The sequence below is a fragment of the Nymphalis io genome, chromosome 4 (assembly GCF_905147045.1).
Source record: "Nymphalis io chromosome 4, ilAglIoxx1.1, whole genome shotgun sequence".
In the NCBI taxonomy this organism is placed as follows: domain Eukaryota; kingdom Metazoa; phylum Arthropoda; class Insecta; order Lepidoptera; family Nymphalidae; genus Nymphalis; species Nymphalis io.
In genome coordinates, this window is record NC_065891.1 from 967,444 (window position 1) to 990,771 (window position 23,328).

General features: G+C 32.9%; 1 protein-coding gene across 2 annotated transcripts in view; it reads right to left on the minus strand.

Annotated features, from left to right (window-relative positions):
• LOC126781653 (uncharacterized) overlaps positions 1-23,328 on the minus strand; it is a 154,143-nt gene that overhangs the window by 103,118 nt on the left and 27,697 nt on the right. For both annotated transcript variants that reach the window (XM_050506598.1, XM_050506597.1), the window contains exon 2: positions 8,986-9,004. The gene's annotated coding sequence lies outside the window, so the exon portion shown is untranslated. The remainder of the gene's footprint in view (positions 1-8,985; positions 9,005-23,328) is intronic.

Consider the following 23,328-nt stretch of genomic DNA (forward strand, 5'->3'; position numbering starts at 1 on the left):
GTGGGTCATTAGTTAAACAATTTTTTTTATATGCGCCGGGAGGGCAAATGACTACACCACCTGATGGTAAGTGGTAGTAGAGTCCAAACGCGACGACGGCCAGTACAGTCGGGAAGAATGTTCTGTACTAGCCGCCCCCGCCTTGCTGGCCCACAAGATACCTCTTCACGCCTCGTTTGAAGGAACCCGGATTGTAAGAGGAGGGGAACACGTGAGTTGGTAAGGTATAATTCCATTTTTTGGAAGTGCGACAATGAAAGGAGTTGCCAAATTTCTTTGTGCGCGATTGAATTGATGTCACAGGCGGTGACATCGAGAGCCAGCACGCGTAAACTTATGAAGGAAGGGGGAAGCAGGAAGTAGAGAGAATAATTCCTCAGAGCACTCGCCGTGATACAGTCGATAGAAAGCTCTCAGCGCTGCTATCTCTCGACGCAATTGTAAAGGCTCGACAAAATGCCGTTTTTTCTTCTTTCGAATGTCAAATCAATGATGACTGAAAGAGTGAAATCAGTGTTTAACAAAACAGACGCTAAGAAACGTCTACTGGAGGTAGGGTTTTGTGTAAGTTCATCTGGGTTGGTACCACCCACTCATCAGATATTCCACCGCAAAACTCGGTATTGTTGTGTTCCTGTTTGAAGGGTGAGTGAGCCAGTGTAAATAAAGACACAAGGGACATAACATCTTAGTTCCCAACGTTGGTGGCGCATTGGCGATGTAAGCGATGGTTACAATGCCAATGTCTATGGGCCTTGGTGATCACTTACCATAACGTGGCCCATATGCTCGTCCGCCTATCTATTCTATATAAAAAAAAGCTTACAAGTAAGGCCGTATATATTTACTTAAAACGGCATTAGGCGATCGTTTTATTTCAAATTAAGATTAAATACAACTACGGTACGATACCGTAGTTGTATTTAATTATATTTATTTGTCAATTAAACAGGATTTGAAATTGTTTTTTTGCGCTAAATCGGCGATTAAAAAACTATCAAGAAAAACTAAGCTAGCTACAAAAAGTTGTACGTCTATTTTAAGCCAGTAGTACCTGTCGTACTTTTAAATATTTGTGAATCATTGTTAAGATCTGTGCTGGTGGTTAGAAGAAATCTTAACAGACGATTCTAAGTTCAAACTCAGGCAGTCATTAATGAATTTTCATGTGCCTAATTTGTGATTATGATTTATCTCGGCGGTGAAAGAAAGCATCGTAAGGAAACCTGCTTGTGTTAGATGAAATTCTGCCTTATTTGTATCCATCAAATCATAAAGTGCAGCGTGGTGGAATAAGCTTTACCCATACGTAGGAAATTTACCGTTTGTTACTTAACTTATTTAATATAATAAAAATTAAAAGAAAATTATGATATATATTTGATTACGCGCCGTTTAAAATCTTAACCATCATAATAAGTAACTTCTAAACATATTATTTTGTAAATCAAATAAAAAAAAAATAACTGACAGAATTTTTCCTTTCTTTATTATACGTTTAAATTAACAAAGGGCTTGTCGGTTTTTATCCGGAGGCGAAAAGGCGAAATCTGAATTCCCCGTGCAGCCCTTGTTGATTCGCTCCGCCAATAAAAAATCGATTGCTCCGTGATTTCGAGCCAACAATAATTTATGTTCGACAATAAAATATGACGGATGAAATTTACATAATTCGATTGTGGATTCGGTGTTCCAATTTTAAAATCATCAGATTTAACAGACATTTAAATCTGATGAGGTAGGTTTTAAAATTTTTACTTTTTTCAGATTTCATTTCGTTATTTATCCATATATCAATTGTATTTAAAAAATCTTTATCGAAAACTAGTATTTAATTCATAAATAATTATATTATGTGTTCACGACTTTTTATTAAGCGTTGATGTGATGGGTTTTGTTTGTGTTCTTTTTGCGTAGTATTTATGAATTTGCAATAGAAAAACGGTTTGTAGTTTTTTATATTGTTTTTTTTTTATTTAAAGCGCGTCAAAGAGTAAATTGTATACAGCCGAATTAGGACTTTCATTTTAAACGATAGAAAGTTTCAGGGATTTTTATTTTTTTAATATTATTTATTTTAAAATTCATTTATCGATGGAGCGAAACTATTTTTAGAGACAATAAGATTTATGCAATGCAATTTAACATATGTTGTATATTATAATAAATACAGCATAATTTGTTGAAGTAATAATGAGGAATCTGTATCTGTATCACGGCGAGTGCTCTGAGGAATTATTCTCTCTAATTCCTGCTTCCCCCTTCCTTCTTAAGTCCACGCGAGCTGGTTCTCGATGACACCGCCTAACTGTGACATCAATTCCATCGCGCACAAAGAAATTTGGCAACTCCTTTCTTTGTCGCACTACCAAAAAATGGAATTCCTTACCAGCTCACGTGTTCCCCTCCTCTTACAACCCGGGTTCCTTCAAACGAGGCGTGAAGAGGCATCTTGCGGGCCGGCAAGGCGGGGACGGCTAGTACAGAACATTCTTCCCGACTGTACTGGCCGTCGTCGCGTTTGGACTCTACTATTACTTACCATCAGGTGGAGTAGAGTCATTTGCCATCCCGGGGCATATAAAAAAAAAAAAAGAATGTCTAGGTGGTTATGACAATAAAAGATCATTCTAGAATTGTTGATGATGTATTAAAAAATTACCTGGACGACGTTTCTAATATATTTATTGTATATGGTAATGGCTTTATCGATTTAGATCAAATTTTTCGCAAAAAAATGATCATTTAATATAATTATAATATGTTATTTTTTTTTATAGAATAGGAAGGCGGACGAGCATATAGGCCACCTGATGGTAAGTGGTCACCAAACGCCCTTAGACATTGGCATTGTAAGAAATGTTAACCATCGCTTACATCACCAATGCGCCACCAACCTTGGGAACTAAGATGTTATGTCTCTTGTGCCTGTAATTACACTGGCTCACTCACCCTTCAAACCGGAACACAACAATACCAAGTACTGCTGTTTTGCGGTAGAATATCTGATGAGTGGGTGGTACCTACCCAGACGAGCTTGCACAAAGCTCTACCACCAGTCCACCAGTGTTAGAATAAGTTTTATTTTATAAAATAGGCAGGCGATAGTTAATATATAATTTATTAGCTGGTTCTATAACAGTTTTTCTAATATTTCAAACGCGTCTGAAATAAAAATGATGAACGTGATAAGTTAGTTCGCCACAAGTGTTTTTTATCGGATGGTGGAAAGAAATGCGTTGGAAGTAGAGCGAAGATAGCGATAACGTCATTTCATATGCGTTTTCCGTATATGTTAGAATAGAGTCCCGTCTCTACCAGTGAAATCATTAGAGCTGGTTAAGAGAGTTTTGGTGAAATGTTGTTTACATATTTTGACAATACAAAAAAATAGGTTAAAAGAACAAGCGAGCTATGATGGTTCTAACAGTAACAGCCTGTTATTGTCCCACTGCTGGGCTAAAGCCTCCTCTCCCTTTTGAGGCGAAGGTTTGGAGCTTATTCTACCACGCTGCCCCAATGCGGGTTGGTAGAATACACATGTGACAGAATTTCAATGAAATTAGACACATGCAGGTTTCCTCACGATGTTTTCCTTCACCGTCAAGCACGAGATGAATTATAATCGCAAATTAAGCACATGAAAATTCAGTGGTGCTTGCCCGGGTTTGAACCCACGATCATCGGTTAAGATTCACGCGTTCTTACCACTGGGCCATCTCGGCTTAATTCTGATGGTTCTAATGATGCTGTAAAATTTTGTATTTGTCACAATTTTGGCAATATTTTTATGAATTTTCACGTTTCTTAAAAATTTACTAAAACTTAAAATATTTCTTTCTAAAATTTCCACATTAAAATAACGTAAATCCAAAAATAACGGTATAACAGAGGCAGAGTCAACGCGTCTGTCGAAGATCACTAAAAAAACACATTTAAATCTTAAAATGAATGACATGTGTTAAATATATATATTGATATAATATAGAACAGGTAGGCGAACGAGCATATGGGCCACCTGATGGTAAGTGGTCATCAACGCCCATAAACATTGATATTGTAAGAAATATTAACCATCGCTCACAATTTTTTTACCAAATCAAAATTAATTTACAATTGCGTTTATTTTTAAATAATCGTTTTCAATGTTCATAATACATAAAGGCTTAACGGCTCGTAAGTAATAGGTAATATAAAAATAAAATTGCGTTCATTATAAAGTATACAATTTCATAATGGTGTGGTTTAGTTTTTATTTTTAAACGAGTTTTAGTTCGAGACGTGCATGTTAGAACGTAATAAATTAATAACTGTGTGGTTATCAACACAAAATGTGAATAATTACTTAATCTTCGCTTAGCACGCTTCGGTGGCGCTTACAACAGAGCATAGTACTATTCAAGCAAGCCTTAAAATTAAACGTATTAGTTCACTTATATTATAAACCGTTTTGAAGTTTTTAGTTTGGGAGAAAAGAAAATAAGGTCATTAACCTCTAAGTTAATAACTATACGTCGTTTTTACTATATTTGTTATTAAGCATAAGATCAATTGTATATCCGTATAGCCGTATTAAGAATTCAGCATGGATACGATATTAAGATATTACGTAATTAATGTTGACGTTTTTCATTCTCTGATGTTGCTTACTCTATTCAAAAATCGATTTGTTTGCTGATAATTGCCCGACGCTACCCTTGGCTTGCTAATTATAGATCAAAACGATACGAATAATGGACGGTAGTAGGGAGTAGTTGGTATCTGTAAGTAAAACAAATCGTTTTTTGATATTGTAACCGGGCTTGAGTGAGGCAACTGAGCAGAAAATTCATCTAATAAATGGTTACCACCGCGTATTCGAACTGGCATTGTAATAAATAAGATTTTTTCCTTACATTGCGTCGCCAACTATTAGTTTGTCCCTTTAATCAGTCTCTCGCGAGTGAGATATAATGAGTGATCGAACAATAACACAGTAAATCAAACTATTGCTATTTGGTAGAGTAATTAATAAGGAGAGAGGTTTTAGGAAATTATCAATTTTTCTTTTTATTATCTCTTGACTTATGACTTATGTCTTTTTCTAATAATATAAGTACATACATGATACATGAATATACGTTTGACCTTATATATTGGCTTTACATATTAAAGTGTCAGCTCGACGATATATGAGCTGCCACGCGTTGAGATAGTCACAGACTCCATCCTGATTGGACTACCGTCCTCACTATAAATACTACCAGCATAAGCTGAGCGTTTAAATAAAACATAACAGTTCTAAAACCTTCAGGGATTCATTTCAAATGGAAATATAAAAAGGTACATTTAAAAATGGCAAAAATAAAGTTAAAATATTCCAATAAATCTAGATTAAGCACTGAAAGCGTTGTGTTGTATTGTGGTCGCACGTAAACTTTATATCCGCTATACCTACAACTCTTGAGTAAAAAATAATGGCTTTTTCGTGTCCCGCGATTTGTTTAAAATTTCTACCTTAGATTAAATTAGTGGAGTGCAAGTGTGATTTTTTTTTACATTGACAGATTTTACATTGATTTCAAGAAGAAAGAGGTTATTGGCCAATTTATTTCTTTGTGTATATGATAAGCCGATCTCGATATATTTTTTTCCACCGTTTATATTTCGATGATGGTTTCATATTAATTGTAAACCCATTTTATGTACAGACAGAAAAGTACTGGATTTTGGATGGAGTCTTATAAATTTCAAATTAAAATAAATGCACCAAGGGTGGATAATTAAGAGACTCATTACTTGTTCCTCTTAGCATCGCTGTCTCATTTGAGCAGTGCACTTAGTTCAAATACATATAGATAATATTTCATATGAAAACTATAACACTTATTTACAAATAACAGATATTAAGTTTTGCCAAAAAACGATGAAAAGCCGAGATGGCCTAGTGGTTAGAACGCGTGAATCTTAACCGATGATCATGGGTTCAAACCCGGGTAAGCACCACTGAATTTTCATGTGTTCATCAATTAAAATTCATCTCGTGCTTGACGGTGAAGGAAAACATCGTGAGGAAACCTGCATGTGTCTAATTTCATTGAATTATGTCACATGTGTACTCTACCAACCCGCATTGGAGCAGCGTGGTGGAATAAGCTCTAAAACCTTCTCCTCAAAAAGGGAGAGGAGGCCTTAGCCCAGCAGTGGGACATTAACAGGCTGTTACTGTAAGTTTTGCCAAAATTTAAATATTGCTTTCGTACGAAAGCACAGGTTTGAATATATTAAATATAAATTTGTAGACGTTAAAATAATTGAAACGATACTATTATAAGTAAATATGTACAACGTGCGTTTATATTTATTAAAGTCGGATGCGGATTCGACGTACAAGCCGTGGTCAGTGTATAGCTTCCTAATTTCCCGAGGGAAAGCGTCTTGTCCGCGAACGAATCGAAATATTCTTATATACGAGTTCATGTCATAGCACTCGACCTCGGAGATCACTTTGCTTTCGTAAATAGAACTAAAAGTATGGGCACAATAAGGACAGAAACATGCAGAGCCTTCTGAGGCAATTTAAGCTACTTTAAAAGTGCAACCGAGATGGTTTAGTGGATTGAAGACGTGGATGAAGTCAAAATCACGATTATAAATCCAAAAAACAAAAAACACAACGCGTATAATTTGCGTTACTGTTACGTTTTATTTATGTTACTAAAGAAAAGGTTGCCTACCTTTTCTTTGTGTCGGACAAAATTCTGCCACGTCTATGTCCAACAGCCTGTATTGGATCATCCTGGTTAAATAAATTCAAAACCTTCTGTTTAAGAGGGAAAGCCGTAGAATTCCAATTGGACATGACTGGAGAGACAATAGGCCTCGGAAATCAAGTGATGCTCTTGGCAGAAACAAGGACATTGCTTGCTTTTGCTTTAGTATGAGAATGTAACTACTATCAACTTTCAAACTACGGGTTATAAATTATAAATGTTGAAATTTCTTGACAGAAAAACCTAATAACTTTTCTGGCCGGGTCAGGGCAGTAACTCAAGACCTTGGCATTTGCAACATTATAGCCACTACCTGATTGAGGTGCCAATATTCATAATTTATTCGAAAGTACAATCCTTAAGATATGTATTTTAATTTATTTTACAGAACCTTATAGTACTGGTCTTAGAGAAATAGATTTTATGAATTTTTAAGAAACATTTTTGACAATTTTGTACGAATCAAAGTTAAAGTAGTTCAAAGAGTGACTTTGTAACTTGCATTATTTTCTTTTCATGCTGAGAAATACAATATTTTAAGAGCAAACGATTTAAAAATTCTTAAATTTTATAACATTACCAAACTGTTTCCCATAATTACTGATCCGTGTTGACATTCTTGATGTAAAATTTGACTTTAATATTTTTAAGTAATCCGTTTTCCTTTGAATTCTGATTTCGATGGACATAAATCTGAAGAATAAGTACTAAATTTTTAATGCTGATAAGCGACGTGGATGGGATTTTACGAATGGAGAAATAAATATGAAAATTAATTCGACGTAAATCCCTCGATTTAGATTCTCGACAAATTTAATAAAGGTTCCGATGATATTTAAATTTTCACGTTACGGATCAAATGCTCGAATGTTGGAACACGTGTCGTGCTTAGCTGAAATCCGTTATCGGGAACGACTCTCAAAGGATTTAATTTCCTGTCGGCGAAATGAAAATCGATTAGTTTGATTTCCGACGGCCGCCGGTGCCGGAGGGTCGATAGTTTCCGATGTGGCCTGAACTAAACTTAATAAGACATATGAGCTAATCTAAGTGGGTCGCTCACCTCGCTTCCTGGCTGCGATCGAATATGCTGTACCACTATAATCTACACCAAACATTCATATTTATATTGCTATGCTCCGATTTAAAGAGCAAGTGAGCGGATGCATTTACAGGTTTGAAGTTAATATAAAATCTTTTTAAATCTAAAAATATTTTTAAATCTAATAAGATTTTAGGGGGCAAACAGGCAGAAGACTCACCTGATGGAAAGTAACTACCACTATGTTGCTTGCTTGCTCTATTATTGGCTTGCAGGATCGTTGCAGGTCTTGGCTTTCTGCGAACGAATTCATTGGGTAGTCCTAACAAAGCATATTTGCTTTACTGACATATAATATTTCGTAAAAGACTCGTCATCGCAGAACATAATCGTGAAATACCATAAAGTGAAATACGACAATCCTGTTATCATTATAACATTTAAAAGATGCACGCATCAAATTAACGTATCACCGTAATTCAGTTATTAAAATTTAAAAAGTGAGTTATGAAATGAGTTCTTACAGATTAGCACGGATGTCGTGTATCATGTTATCATAATCTTATTACGGGTAAAATCAGCTTACATTACTTACCATGGGCAATAGTTTGTTTTATAATTTATATGCAAAGGATTTGTAGTGTATTATGTGTGATGATTTAAGGAGTATATTTTTATATTAATTACAATTAGACGAAGAACATTTTATAGAACAAAGTATAAGCTATCTGGTTGTATTATTCTCATATTTTTCCCGTGGTTTCACCTTCAACAAATTTATTTTACCTGCAGATACCGTATTCACACGTAAATCTAATTGATATGCCTAGGTCCTTATTCTTAGACAACTACGTCAAGTGTAATTATGTTCAGTTCAGTGGTTTAGTTATGATGAGCTAACAAACAGACTTACAAGAGAGAGTTACTTTCGCATTTATAATATTATATTCTGATTAACGAAAAATATTGATGACAAATCAATATGCATATGTAGTAAATATTCTGATGGACTTATAATTGAGAGAATTATCTCGAAATTTTGTGGTTTCATGGTCCATTGAACATTATGGTCTCCTATGTGGCTCACTCATCATTTATGACAGTTTACCTCATATTATACTGTTTCCTTATTTGACTTACCTTACTTATGAGATCAGAGATACAAATAACATAAATAAAATATTTACTCACCAAAAATGTGCTTTTATATCTGAAACAAAAAAGATATACAATATTATAATTCGGTTTTTAAATAATATATGTCATATGAAATTATTACATTTTTTTTTAATATTTTAATTGACAAATATATTGTGTATAATAATACCGTCATTATGCTATTGGTAAAAAATTGTTGTCTATTATAAATTAATCAATTACATATTTCTGAATTTAATCGGCCTATTTATATTAAGCGTGTAATTAATATTATCTGTACATAATAAATTATTCAATAAGTTATTTTAACGATGTATTTATTAGCTGTAATCAACATTGTTTTCGTTATGGAATTGATGCTATACACAATCATATAATTTCTTGGAAATATTAAATTAACATAATGGTAGAACCTTGTCGCCAAATAGCCATAGTCAGTATTATTGTGTTCCGGTTGATAGGGTGAATGAGCCAGTGGAATTAGCCACTGAAATTGGTGGTGTATTGGACATAGAAGGGATGATTAGTATTTCTTACAGCTTCAATGTATATGGGCGGTTGTGACCAATTACCATCAGGTGTTCCGTTTGCTCGTCCACCTAACTATATTATAAAAAAATATATTTAAACTAGGTTTTTGAATAAAAGTGGCTATAATATACAAGGCTACATATATGAGTTATAACAATGACTAAAATAAACAATATTTTTAAATTTCGTTTTATATACAGCTTTTACTTGCTTTTTCTTTAGATGGCTTAGTTTTTGCTTGTTCTTAATGAAAGTTTTAAGTTTAAGGTTTTATGACAAACAATGCACTAAGTTGAAATTGATACTGCGGTCGTTTTATCTAAAAATGATGATAATTGAGTCGTAAACAGTTAGATAGGACACGAAGACAATGAATAAATTAGTTTTATTATTGTAAGATTACCATAAAGTTAAGAATTTGTTACCGGCAATTCACTACAGAATTATAAATCTAGGAAATTGTAAGTTTGTTTTGAACGAACGTGACTTGACGTTTAATAGTTAACTTAACATTTTCATCTGGGCTGAGTAATTTTTTTTTAATTTATTCAGACAAAAAAATCTCGATTTATAAAGTTCTTAGTGTGTATAATACAATTAAAATACACATATTTTAAGTTGAATAAAATAAAATAAATGTTTTATATTCACTTTTGTTTAATTTCAAAGCTTATAATAAAAAATAAAAAAAATGACAAAGCCGTAACTTCCAAGAGTTGATAAAGATTATAAAAACAATCCGTAGTGAAAGGCCTTCTCGATTTCACGAAGATTTATAATCTGTTTCTTTGCCCGTGTGCTCATTAATCATGTTATAACTTTTTTTTATTTTCATAAAGTTTTCGCGGGAAACTTGATGAAACAGATAAAACAAAACTCTAAATATACAATGGACGATAACAAACTGATGTTTTATGTAAATGACAAATTACCTTACTAACTTTTTAAAGGTAAACATAACATTAATTTTTATTTATGTAAGAAACTTTTTTAATTTATTAAGTTAATAAATGTTACGTTAGAACTAATAAAACATTTTATCAAATATCACAGGACAACTGCAATTTTCTTGTCCTCCTCTTGACACTCAATAATGACTTGACGAAGGAAAATAATTCAAAGATATCAATTTATACATCACCATCAGTCAATTCATTATAAGTGGGAACAACATCAATTGTCACATATATTATAACATGATGACAGTTGTATAATTAAACTATTCTTCTGGTAGTCATATTATCACATTTAAAAAAAAATTACATATCAGTACAGTAACATCCTGTTAATGGCCCACTGCTGGGCTATGGCCTCCTTTCCCTTTTGAGGAGATGGTTTGGAGCGTACTCCACCACGCTGCTCCAATGCGGTTTGGTAGAATACACATGTCCAGAATTTCAATGAAATTCGACACAGGTTCTCGCGCGTTTCCTCACGATGTTTTCATTCACCGTAAAGCACGAGATGAATTCAGTGGTGCTTGCCCGGATTTGAACCCACGATCATCGGTTAAGATTTACGCGTTCTATCTACTAGGCCATAAAAAAATTACATACCATTGTTGTACGCTTATAATAAATACTTCAATTCCGCTTCGTTATTGTAGTGGCTAAATTGTTTGGCTGTTGGTTATGGGATGATTTAGTGTATTTTCCTGTCAAGTAGTTTTCTGTTGCAGCATGGAGTTGAGAATATGTTTATCCTCCCGAGACTCAGAAAGCCCGTAGAGATCAGGAGTGAGAGATTTGAGAGTGCACCTGTGTTATAACTTTATAACTCCCGTGCTGTTGGCTACTCGCGTTTAAAAGCTGTCACAGAAAATGAATGCCGTGAATTAATTATTTAATATAAATAACCTAAATGTTGTTATATTTATAGTATTTATGATTGTTTACCTACGATACAGATATAATAAAAGATGAATATTATTATGTCTGCCGTCCTACTCTAAGTAATAAATTAATAACATATTTTGAGAGATTAAAGTTTATATTTTAAGTTGAAAATTAATTTCGGTAAAAATATACCTACACCTACATTTTGTTAGTTTCTCTGGAAACTGCTTAAAATTGCTGTCTTAACCTTATCTAAAATACCTTAATATTACCGATACAATTTAAAGCACTCAGGGAACTGTTTTGAAATTGTTTTCAAAAGGTTACGAGTTCATCGACTTAATTTCCCAGGCTGTGTTTGTGGGCAATATATAAGTGGCTGGTATTTGGGTTGTGTTGCCACAAACTATCAACGCCTGTACAATTCCCGTTTGTGACTGTTTCGTACTAAACAACTTGCTTGTTAATTTAATAACTTCTATCAATGTGTGTGTGAGTTGATTCATAACGATCGTTGTGATTTTGACCAGGCTGCTAAGTTTATATGAGTTATAATGGTGTTGAATCTATTTGGAGTATTTCATACCGGAGTTCCATTATTCTACCGCAGCTCATGGTAGATTAAACCGCAGCGGGTGTCGCTCTAATTTCAAATAATGCTTTAATTAATACGTGTATTGAGGACAGTACAGACATATACAATAATATACAAGTAACATGCGCTGTGGTTATGTCTGAGTTGGAGATGGATTATTTTTTAAATTGTGTAAATATATGTATGTTTATATATCATTAATTAATGACTACCTCATAGGTCTAGTCGCTTGATGTAATGCCGCAGACCCGGAGCTCCTGAGTTCAATTCCCAGGTCGGGCCAATAAAAAGTTGTTGGGTTTTACTGTCAGACAATTCTCAATAGCAGTCCGGAGTTTGGAATTTAGAAGTGTGTATACTCCACTGCCTTGGAAAGCACGTAAAGCCGTAGGCTCTGCGCCTGAACTCTTTCCGGTCATATCGGATTGCCATCCCAACGAATTATGAGACTTAGGGAATAGACAGTGCACCTGTGTTTGCGCACACACTTGTGCACTCTAATATCTCCTGCGTAGTTGCCTAATCTCTCTTGAGATTGGCCGCCGTGGCCAAAATCGGTCTGGAGGATATTATATATCATTAATATATATTTGAATGTGTCTATTGTGCCCCAAACATACATACTTGCTTAATTTGGATAACAGTGAATTTTGTTGTTTGCATACAATTAATGAAAAGAAGTTTTTACTGTTTTTTTGTTACCGTATTTCGAGCTGGTGGTAAACTTGTATTAAACTAGTTAGGAGATGGTCGTTAGGAGTTATTGTTAATTGTTAAAAGTAGCCAACATCCTTCCTTGGGGTTCAATTAGTTTCATATCAAATTTTACCAAAATCAGTTCTGTGGTGTAACCAAAGCGTAACAGACAGATAGATGAACAAAGTTACTTTCGCATTTATAATATTAGTATAGACTAGTTTCCCGCGGCTTCACATACGTGTGAGGGTGACAGGTATAAAGTTTACACATATATCCATCCTTCTTGTCCCCCATGTCATCGTGTATGCATAATGATGATCGGTTGAGTAGTTAAGATTTGGAAGCGTAACAAACAAACTCACATTATTCATAAGTGTAAGCATTCTCGCATATAGTATGTTTTGATTAGTTCTAATTACTTTTGAAATCAAGGAAGTCTTTAAATTGATTCAAAGCCTTACTAATACTATTTACTATACTATTAAATTTATTTTCAAACGTCTATCGATTTCCGGACGTTGTGTTCATGCACAGACACATAAACAAACAGGTTATTTCGCTCCTGTATCATTAATAAGCTTAGTAATTTATTAAAAAAAAATATGATTTATGAAGCTATTATATACAAGCATATTTTATAAACAAACGGATTTCAAACAACTTTTAATAGATAATAATTATAAAAGAATGTAGAACTGTGTCGTCATCTTGTTTTTTATTACTAGATAATGATCATGTGCGCAACTTCCGTTGTAATTGGTTAGTTAGACATTATTGAACAATAAATAAAAAATAATATATAATATAAAAGTAACAGCCTTTAAATGTCCCACTAATGGGCTAAGGAGTCCTCTCCTTTTTAGAAGGTTTTGGAGCTTATTCCACCACACTGCTCCACTGCAGGTTAGTGGATACACATGTAGACTCTCATTCCACACATGCCTTGATGAGAACGAGATGACTAAACACAAAATAAGTTACTCGTCTAGATTTGAACCCTCAATCATCGGTTAAGATTTACTTATTCTCACCACTGGACAACCTCGGCTGTCGAAATGAATATACTCTGATAATTTAAAACAAGAACATTGCAACACCAATAATATTTGTTGCAATTCAAATTAAACTAATTTATAAATCTCGTAAGATATTTATGTAACAAATAAACTAAACCACAACCTTTGACCACGAAAAACTAAATTCGAAAGAGGAAATACGATGCAATTTATAATATAATATATTGTTTTATAATGGAATTGATGTTTCGACACAAACGTTGCGTGAATTTCAATCTTTGGGTCAGAGGTTGGAGAGAAAGCTTACGGTCCTGTCATGTCATATTGAAATTTTACAAAATTTGGGTTTTTATGTAATCCGACATGATTAACGAGCCGATGCATCCTCGATAATGCAGATACGTGGTTATGCAAATAAATGTCATAAGCTATATTTACTTCAACGCTTTCATATTTTAATATAATTTACTTTTTTGTTTTAAATAAGTATGTAAACAAATCTAATTGTCGCATCGATTTGGAATTTTGTAAGCTTTTAATTCGTATGACAATAATATTCGGTATATTTGAGATGATCTAATCATAGATCCGACCGAAACCGAACCGATCGAAACAGCCTGTGAATGTCCCACTGCTGGGCTAAAGGCCTCCTCTCCTCATTTTGAGGAGAAGGTTTGGAGCTTATTCCACCACGCTGCTCCAATGCGAGTTAGTGGAATACACATGTGGCAGAATTTCAGTGAAATTACACACATGCGGATTTTCTCACGATGTTTTCCTTCACCGTAAAGCACGAGATGAATTGTAATCACAAATTAAGCACATGAAGATTCAGTGGTGCTTGCCTGGGTTTGAACTCACGTTCATCGGTTAAGATTCACGCGTTCTTACCACTGGGCCATCTCGTCAATATGGGTCGTCTCGTCAATCATAGATCCAGAAAAGTAATAATCTTTAATGTCTACTAATAAATCTTTCGAGTTTGTCCTCATATAGCTTTTAGTACCTCGATACTTACAAAAGTATATTTATAGTTTTTTTTTAAAATTATAAATAAAAAAGTGATTATACATAATACATAATAGGATGTAAGTTAAAAAACATATGTGGCATTTAAGTCAATTTATCTAGCTAGCTCTTGACATGCAAATCATTTCTTTTGGCGATAGAAGGCACTTATCATTATTTGGCCAATTAACTCGCGTGCAGAGTGCAAAGAAAAAACCTTTCATATATTTTATTAAATAAACAATTTTTAAACAAATTCATATAAATTTATATAGGGATTGTAAAATATAGAATTACTCGATTAATTTATTATCTTTATATATATAATAAGTTACGCAGTTTTTATGAAATTATTACGTAAAGTAAATTTCTTAGGCTTATATTAAACTGGTTTAATCATATCTCAGTATCTACAATAATAATATAACAAGAACCGATAACTTCACTATCGGAAGTAATTGCGTTAAGAGGAGAAAGCACGATTTGATACAGAAAATTTAAATTATATAATTTTATTATATCGTTTATAAAAAGTGTAACATTTTTGTTATCAACGATATCATTAGTAGAGCCGATGGCCCAGTATATAGAAAACGTGAATATTAAATAAATAATGCGAATTTGAATCCAAATATGCGTCATAGAAATTTTATGTATTTGTATATAAAGTATATAGTGAGGAAACCTGCATGAGTCGAATTTAATTCTTTGCAAAATTATTGTTATAACCACAGTAATAATATTGTTAGTGCTTGAGATCAGTCCATTGAAACGTACAAATTCTCCAATTTTATTATATAAATAGATATACAAATTCAAATTCAAAGAATTCGATAATAACTTTTTATCAGGTAGGGCTTTGTGCAAGCCCGTCTGGGTTGGTACCACAGACTCATCAGATATTCTGCCGCTAAGCAGCAATACTTAGTATTTGTGCGTTCCGGTTTTAAGGGTAAGTGAGCCAGTGTAACTACAGAAACAAGGGACATAACATCTCATTTCCCATTTATGTATAAAAGAAAACCACTGGGTTGAAATGTAGATTCTACCTTGAAGAGCTGGCAACGAAGTAAATCATTTTCATTAATTAATTTACATTAGAAGGCGAAATATGAGCCTATTTTAATTAAAATAAGTGAAGTCACGATATCAGACGATATTGTTAATTAAACTTGCTGTGTTTAATGAAAATGAGCCTCGAAAATTAATCAGTAAGGTTCATTCAAGAAAAACTTACTTCTTAACGGGGACGTAGCTGAGAAATTAAAATTTATTCTATTCGAAAAGTCAGAGCTGTTGATTAGCATAATACAAGTTTGGATGAAAACGAACGCCTCACCTGAAGCCCGCAAATCGGCCAGTCTTAAAGTTTTTGCTGGTCCGCGATGGAATTAAATGGACTTAATTTTATATTTCACTGTCTAAAATGTCTGGCATTCTCGTTGTCATTGTCTATTGAAATTATTTTACACTTTATTATTATAGTTGTAGTACACCTACTCATAGATATGCACAGTTAAATCAACCTCGGCTTTAGAAAACAAAATACTCTCACCTAAGAACCAGAAAAAGGGCCGGCGAAAAAAAAGGGGAGGGTATATTTTTTTTGACAAATTGCTCAAGATTTTTAATATAACATATATAACCTGGAGCAATCGTTTCATTCCCAAGGCTTGATTCATGATTTTATTAATCGTTTTTTATGTCCCTTTTTTTAAATAGTATGTTTATATGGCGTTACATACATACGCATATAATTTACAATCAAGAGTTTTCAAGTTTTTGTTAACTTATTCGAAGCCGTTACGTATGGACACGGCACACGTAACTAGTTCCGTCAAGCTGTTCCTGTTCGTTACGTCAACTCTGGGTGCGGTTTGTAAAGATAAGAAAAAAGATCTCTTGGACGGATAAAGATGAAACAGTTTTTTTTATATGCAATCCGAGAAGAACGAGTTAATAAATACAGTTATTGTTTAGCTTAATGTATATATAAAACTAGTTTCAACCCGCGGGTATTGTATATATTGTATGTGTCTATTTACAGGCAAGATAAAAAGCGAGGTTTGTCAGATTTTGCTAATATAATATACAAAACAACGCTGTCCGCATTTTTTTTTTTGATTTTTCAATGTTTTATTTTTTTTCTCTTTGTGGTGTACAATAAAGTATAAACTACAACAACGCTCCCCGTTAATATACATAAAACATATCTAGTCATAGTATTTACACATCGAATACAGTTTAATTATATAACAAAATGTCTTATCCATATTATTCCAGCCCCATTCCTCAACATTCCATCAGATTTAATTGAATTTGAATCCCGACTTTCATTCTCAATACCTTATTGTCATAGTAATTCGTTAAAACTTGCGATTTAGTTTCAAAAGGCACAATTGAATGGAGCAAAGGAATAAGGATCTGAAATAGAGTTTCAAACGAAATTTTAATTAGAACTTCCTGTCTTATTGCTTTCGTTACACGAGGGATCTTACGTTGATTTATTGAATTTAACATGTAGTTACTTCAATACCCCAGTGGTGAGAACACGTTAATCTTAATCAAACTTTGCGAGTTGAAATCCGTGCACTATTAAATTTTTATGTGCTCAATTCATCTCGTGGTTGAAACTTGCGTGTTAAGTAACAGCGTGTTAATGTACCACTGCTGGACTTGGCCCGCTCTTGTATTAAGAAGTATGCAAATCTGCCACATATATATCCATCCACCTGCATTGAGCGTGGTGGAAAAAGCTTCAAGCCTTCACAAAAAGAGTCTAGCTCTCCGTCCAGCAGTAGGACTTATACAGTTAACTTTACTTCAATTCCTCATAATTGTTATCTTCTTATTTGTTTCCGTGAGCCAAACGTTAACCATTATAAGATAATGGCTTTAAGTTTGGCCGTTTTGAAGTTCTAACAGTGGTGCGGATTGAAATTATTACCTGGACTAGTCCAGCTCAGCGGTAACGATAAAACTCCAAGATTTATTTGCACACCTGTCGACAGCAATTGTTATGGGAAATTCCACTTATAAATCTAAATTTAAATAAATTTTTCGTATTTTACATCGTTTCTACCAGATCTGTGATTATTGCCGAGATATACCAGTGGTTAGAATACGTAAATCTGAAACGAAGGTTCCGGGTTCAAATTTGAACACAATCAAAATTTTATATGATTAATTTGTAAAGGAAATCACTGTCAGGAAACCTGCACAAGTCAGAAATCTGCTGCGTGTATTAAAATATCAACATTGGTGCTGCGTGATGGAGTAAACCCCATACCATCAAAGAGATGAAGACCAGGAATATTTAAAGGTTTTACTTTCAGATATTTAAACTAAATTTATATAAACTTCAAGACTTAAAAAAATTATTAAATATCTTTCTAAGAAAGTGGTCCACACTTCTGGTGACCCAAGAGGTGGCGCTTATTTAGCCCAAAGGCTGAGTCTAGCGGTGTAGACAGGCAACAGTGCCAGCGTCTTGGGTACAATGCCACAAGACACTCTTTTATTCGGCGTATTTTTGCTATAAATTTGTAATGTATTTTGTTTTTTTATTTTAGTTTTATATATTATAAAAATGACATAGCAATATAAAATAGTTTCTTTTGGAGGAAAAATAAATATACAGTTAAACTTCAAGAACTATAAATGCAATCAATAAGTCTTCTCGTGACTAATATTCAATTATAAATATATCTTAGCGTAAAAAAACCGAAGCTAATAAATCTCGAAGCAGACAAGTAGGTATGCAGGGCATTTAATACTTATGTAGGTATGCATTATCCATATTACTTATACTGATAGGTACGTTAACCTTGCAGCATTTCATTGAGTAAAAGAATATATTATTATGATGTCATAATAATATATCAAAGACGAGGAAGCTTGCAGTGTCACGACTGTTAAAATAAAGGTATTACTTACCTAATGTTGCGCGTGCGCAACGTGACGTGACCTCACGCTTGATGTCGGGGGTCGTTTTCGTGTCATGTTTCACACAACCATAACATATCATTTTATGTTTATTTAAAAGAAATATATTATAATCATGAATAATTAGTCATTTCAGATTGCAGTACCATCGTACTGTGAGAGCGAGTGAATAGAGATTGCATCTGTCTTATATATATAAGATCATCATGGCTAAAATTCGATCTCAAGGACAATTGCTATTATGACATAAGGAAGTTTAATAAAAAATAGCAAAAAAACACCTGTTATATTATATAAGAAAATGAAATTCAAACTAGTCACGTCAATAGTCTAAACTTAAAACGGGTGAAACTGCGAAGCGTAGCTTTTCATATAATAATATTATATACTAAAAGCCTTCTCCGAAACGTGCTGCATCTTCAGCTATAAGTTTTATGTAAACTGGTTTAGCAGATTTTAGTTAAGTATTACAAAAAAACTTCATTCGTTATTATAGATTATATTATATAATGTTTTTCATGATTATTACAAAGTTATATGCGAAGGATTTAATTACCGTGACCATTCAGGTCGCATTTAAGGGCAATCAATTAATGCAATGTCACGAGAGGTGTATGTTGAACTGAGTCTTGTTTTTATTCGATTCTAGTGCAAGGTTATGTGTACGACCTAATCATGAGGTTCGAACTGTGACGTGAGAGCGAATTCGTAATGCGAAATACGTAGACATTGTAACTCTGGTAGATCGAATTAAAAAAGAAGTCACATAAGTTATAGTAACATTTGTTCAACTCATTGGATAGAACTCGTTCTTCTTACCTAACATCGCGGGTTCAAATCTACGTAATAAATCTAATATCTAAGTATAGACCTAATTTGTGTTTAAAATGAAAGAAAATTAAGTAAATAATTGTTAATCAAAAGAATTATTTTTGAATTCTAAATAGAATTCTGCATTTTCATGTATCTACTATTTGTAGGATATCAAAATTATGTTTTATTGAAGTTAATATTTTGTTTATATATCACATTTAATTGTACTGTTGTAAATGTCTGTTCGACCATAAATTTTACTAATTTATCTCCATACAAAACATTAATAAATTCTCATGGGCTTCCTGAACGTATAGTTTGTAATTGTAAGTTAATGTATAACATATTATGAAAAATATAAATCATTATTGATGTAACGGAATGCATATAATATTCTGGCATATTCAACATACAATGCTAGGAAAACGACTTGATTGAATTTGTATGAAATAACTTGATATCAGTCAATCACGTAGGCTACTTGTCTGTATTATTATACTTTGATAATAAGTAATTTTTTTTTATTAATATTTCAAATAATATCTGAGTAAATATAGAAGTCGAAAATATAATAGAAGATTATTAAAATTATACATTCGCATAAGTAATCGCAAAGTTTAAAGTAATGCTGACAACCAAAAACACAAACACACCAACGACACAGATAACACGTATATGTACATTTTTTCATCTAAAAAACAAAATTATTTCAGATTTTTTTCTAATAATATAAATTATTTATTTATCATTGCAGTATTCAAATTTGCGTTTAGTTATATATACTTTTTTGTTCCACGATTTCTTCTTTCACAAATAAGACAAAAATTCTCAGCCAGTATGATTCTCGTATGGTCGTATGGTCGTATTCTCGTATAAATTAAAACAAGCTTTTAAAATATACAATACTTTTTACCAGTTTAGACATTTTGGAAAATATTTTTTTAACGATTTAAAAATGGCGTTGCTTAATGTCTCATTTTTTTATTATCTTAAATTTTTACAAGTATATAATCATTTTTATTTGATATAGATATATTCTATTTTTAAAATATGATGCGTTTCGTTTAACGTTAAGCTTACATTAGAAAAATGATTGCTATAAATTTATGTAAATTTAGTTATTAATACTTTCTTGAATAAATAAATTAGTCGTTGCAAGTTGTGTCTAAAGGACCGTAGAATTAATATAATTTAGACAATGTAAGTAAATAACGCATGTGCAAGCGAAGATTATGATTGAATGATGGTGACAGGCCAGTGTGACCTCGTCGACCATCGCTTCTAAGATCCATTAGGCATTGACGGTCAATCGTTAGACATGCAATCTCAAAGGAACAAATAAACAAATATATTTATGGCAATATATTATTACGGAAAATAAAAATCACCGCTTCATTTAAAAGTAATGCTGGATTTAGAGCTCTACAAATGAAAAGTAATTAAAAAGAAATGATTGTATTGGTGCATTTCGTATAAAAAAATGTGAGCAAGGAGTCGTTCATATTTTTATTTGAAATATTATATATTACATGCGCATTTTAACCGCGTATCAAGAGTTGTACCTGTCATACACCAGTATTACCAGCTGGTATTCTGACCACGAGAGACCATTTAAATATAGTACGAAATATACACACATCGCGAAAGTATTAAGCTGACATTTGCTTGAAAGTTGACATGCTTTCAAGATGTTATCTATGCGAAATATGAAACTGTGGATTGACATCCGTATCTGTACTTGAATCATTTAAAATAGACGAGGTAGCCTAAGTGGAAGAACACGTGGATTTTAAACGACAACCACAGTTTCCAGTTCGTGGTAAAGCAGTATGGGTTAAGACGGGATTTGGATTCATCTTGTTATCGGCGGTGAACAAAAACAATAGGAGAAAACTGCAAGCAAGCAAGTTTAAGCTGGTCAGAAATAAATTACCGTTGTCAACGTATAACGTTATCAATTCTCCGATATAATCTTAATACAAAAAAAAAATTCTTAGTTCCTCAATTCTTTTTAAAAATCGCTACCATGACAGTTGTCTCTCTTCCATAATGACAGTTAATGGCCAGATGTAATTTTATTACCAGTTATATCCAACCGACCGATACAGACAATAAAATGCTAACACACTTTTGGTGAAATTCTGCCACAAGTGTATCCTATAAGTGCATTGAAACCAATTCAACAGAAGCGTAGAAAAATCAGCACCAAAACTCTCTTTAGGAGAAAAGGATCAAATAGGCGGATATGGACTGTTACTAACTTCGTTATGTTTTGTTAAAATATTCAAACTATAATTATAAATAAATAAGATATAAAAATTAGTCTTTTTAAATTTCGAATGGTAACAAAATACGTAAACACTTTCGTTCCGACACAATAACGGTCACAAGCGACTAGATTCACTGACTGACCAACAATGCGTAACAATTTTATCTTATTTAAGCTTAGCACGATTTTTAAAAGTTTGACGTCTAACAAAAAATGTAATTTTATTTTAGGAAACGTTTATAATTGGATTAATGACTAGACAAAAGTCACTTGAAAGATATTCGTTTTGTTTAAAATGATATTTCTCGATTTCACAAATGGTAATATCATCGTTATTGAAGTTGCTTAAAAAATACAAATAACAAATGTTTTATAAGCAAAGATGAGGTCACTTTTTGAAAAAAAAAAGTTGTGAAAATCGTTAAGCGAATTTTGTATTCGATAAATCAACAAGGAAGTGCAAATACAATATTTAACACATTGCAATTCTATCACTCGAGTGAAGGCCGTCTGATCGAATGTGTACATTATTAATTTTTATGATATTTAATGAATAGAATAATTATATGCATACATTTACAAGTCGCTGTTCTACGAGTAAATTAGCTAAAAATTATTTAAACAATTGATTATGTTGTTCTGACTGCTTTCAGCCTTAGCGGTCATTCATAAGTCTGGCCAAATGCGTAGGTATTGTATTGTAAATAAATATCGGTGCACTTGTGTTTTCTGTCATAGTCCGATAGTCCGACACGCCTAGAGGTCAGGCGAAGGAAGAATAAGGAACAACGGCTTTGCGAGGTAGTAGCATATTTTATATTTATCGACTAAAATATACTTACATTGTTTTTACAATATCATGTAATGAGGACCCGATAGCTGTCACAACGGCTTATCTTGTGTTTAAAACAGATATGTATAAAATTGGGTGAAACCGCGTGGCACACTTTGTATCTTGCTGAATTTTAGAACTCTATAATCTAAATTATAGATAACTATCAGCGTTGTCAAATGAATTGTCATGCGAAAGATGTTATCTTTACTTGTTTTTACATTAGCAACATGTGTTTACATCCTGTATGTGATTTCGAGATTCGTCCGATATCATCCAGCGTTTCAAGTATGTAGAAGAAAGTGGCTTAACTCGTTACTGTTGAATGATGCCGGAGAGAGCGAGGAACGCTATTCGTCGTCCGCGACTATTGTCAGTCTTGTGTGATTGTGTAAACATATATAACTATTACGCGTATGCATCACCTTTAGTTAAAATAAAAATTTCACATATAAAGTCAATGACCTGATTGATTTTAACATTTGGAGACCTTATTTTCTTTATGAGTTTATAACTTTGCGTTTGTTTTTATATAAACATAGACGCTATAACCTCTATATACAACTTTTCAGACAGACATTATTATATATGGTATTTACTATTATATATAATATTATACATAATAATAATGTTTATAAGATTTTAGGATTAAAGAATTGCATTCAACGGATAACGCTTCTTTGATTTATATTTGTTTTTCTAATTTATTGTAGTTCAGGCATATGTGGTGTAAGACTCATAATTTAACTAGTAAGCTTTTGAATCGTTATTTTAGGAGACTTGTATATCAATAATTATATATTGCTCATATGATCATATTACACATTGATCAA